Source organism: Anneissia japonica, unplaced genomic scaffold, assembly GCF_011630105.1.
Source record: "Anneissia japonica isolate Jap-2015-1 unplaced genomic scaffold, ASM1163010v1 scaffold1812_len1207588_cov181, whole genome shotgun sequence".
In the NCBI taxonomy this organism is placed as follows: domain Eukaryota; kingdom Metazoa; phylum Echinodermata; class Crinoidea; order Comatulida; family Comatulidae; genus Anneissia; species Anneissia japonica.
In genome coordinates, this window is record NW_022726379.1 from 1023872 (window position 1) to 1026357 (window position 2486).

Genomic DNA, 2486 nt, shown 5'->3' on the forward strand with positions numbered 1-2486 from the left:
TTCCCGGGGGGGGGGGGGAGCCATGGGAGCCGCGGCCCCCCCCCCCCCTTTGTACACAGTATTAAAATTTTAAAGCTTATTCTTGAGCCAATACAAATTCTTTCCTGGGATCACTCAAAATGAATACTTCTAAACATGTAAATATGCATCAGTACACGTTATACATAGGCCTAATAGAACACATAGACCTAAAGCGTGATTTAAAAAAATCTTAAATCCATAAATCTCAGGCCAGGTCTTTTAAGATAGAAATGCGATACTGTGGTTCAATTTCGTTTTTATCCTTTTGCAAGTTTCTTTAAATGTTTGTTTAATAATACTACTACTAATAGTAATAATAATAATAACAATGATGATGATGATGACGATAGTAATAATTGATAATAATATTAATAGCAATAAAAAGTGAAGAAAATTGTGCTAAATGCGAAAAAAAAAGTTGTGATTCGTTGATCATAATATAGTATATATAGTTAAAGCTTAGTAAGCTATAATTAGGCCTAAGTTACCCTGAATATTAAGTAGATCCCTGATAAAAGGTCATGAGAAATTTGTTGGCGTTTCATTTTGACTATAATGGTAATGTGATGATGATGAATTTTACTATGTAAAAGTGTCATTTCCGGCCATCTCGAGAGGTACCATTTCCTCAAATTTTCTCACCTCAGCCCCAGCTATGGTGGGGCTGAGGTGGTTGTTAAATCACGTTTTTGAAGTTGGCCTATGTAAAGTACATACTCAAAGACAATGTTTTTAAGCTTTGTTTTCTATGGTATATACACACACACATTAATAAGATCTCTATGGTTGTCAAAAATCCCTGATAAAAGATCATGAGAATTTTTTTTGGCACTTCATTTTGACTAATGGTGATGTGATGATGATGAATTTTACTAAAAGTATCATTTCTGGCCATCTAGAGGTACTATTTCCTCAAATTTTCTCACCTCAGCTCCAACCATTGTAGGGCTGAGGTGGGTGTCGACTCAAATGCCCTCCCCCTCCACCTTTCAAAACAGATCTGTGCCCTTCCCTGGGTATGACATTAAACTCCATCGAATCGGCTCCTGATGTATGTCTTAGTGACTGCTGTTTGTTTTTAGGATGTGATCTGGTTTTTCATGTCCATTTTTCGTGATTATGACTATTCTGGCAGTGGATGAAGAATGTTTTGAGCAGAGGTGGATTTAAGCCCCCCCCCCCTTCATTTTTTAAGGAAAAATAAAGAAGAAAAATATATTCAAATTGAAGTGCGAGAGTGTAATTTCCGGCCATCTAGAGATACCCTAGTAATAAATGTTCTTACCTCAGCCCCAACCATGGTGGGGCTGAGGTGGGTGGTTCCTCGGTTTGTGAAAGTCCCTCCCTGGTTCACCTCTCTTTCGAATTCCTGTATCTGTCACTGTTGATTTATTATATAATTATTTTTGCTTATTTATAATGCGTCTATTGCAATTTTCAATTTATCCTCTCAAACAGTCCTAAGAACGTTCAGAGTGCGCTACTTCACACACAGGGGGATTCGCCTCCTTGACCCCGCCGGGGTCCTACGTAATTTGCATAACGGCTTCGGCATCAAGCTACTGTAATATTATTACATATTTGTTGTAATTTCCAGTGGCGGATCCAGGAATTCTAAATAGAAAGGCCCAGGGAGGGTACTTTCAAGATGTGTATAAGATACCTCTAGACCACAGAGACCTGTCACAGATTCTATCAGGTCAGATGCACTGATACATACCCTTTCAAAGTCGGGAGGTGGTAGGCTAAGGCCATAAAGAACTTTAGGTAGTCAATTCAATTCATTTTTTTATTGCTGCAAGTGCGCCATTGGGCCAATATCCAAACAAGCACAATGAAACAAAAAATACAATATAATGGTAACTATACATCATTGGGTTGGGATATCACTCCACTAAGTTTGAATGACCCGCTTACCCCTCCCTATACGAACTATGCGTTGTGGAGTAGGGGTGTTACTCCACTAAAGAGTCACAGACCTCTAGACCACAGAGACCTATCGTATTGTCACAGATTCTATCTGGCCATATATACATTTCATGCAACTGATATGTCCTCACAAAGTGGTGGGGTATTTGGTGTTTATTAATTGATAAAATCTATGCTTTAACATAGTCATCTTCTAAAGAATCATATCAGCCTGATCTCTTGTATATTCGTAAAATTTGCTCCAAACACGAGGGGGCTTGATGTTGGACTCCCTTTGACTGCCTGTTGAGGAGCTGTACCCCTAGTTGAGGAATAATTATGGTACCTCTGGTCGGGGCACGAAAGAAAAATTGACATTTGGTACCCAAAAAGCCTCTAATTGGTTGTTATTTTTGCAGGGTTCCACATTCACAATGTTTAAATGCTTTCTTCAGGGGCAGATTTAGGGCCCCCGACATTTGTAAAATAAAAAAAAGAAAAAAAAGGAAAATAAAACATTACCGCCAAAAACGCCTCAGAGGTTATTTTCGGGCGTC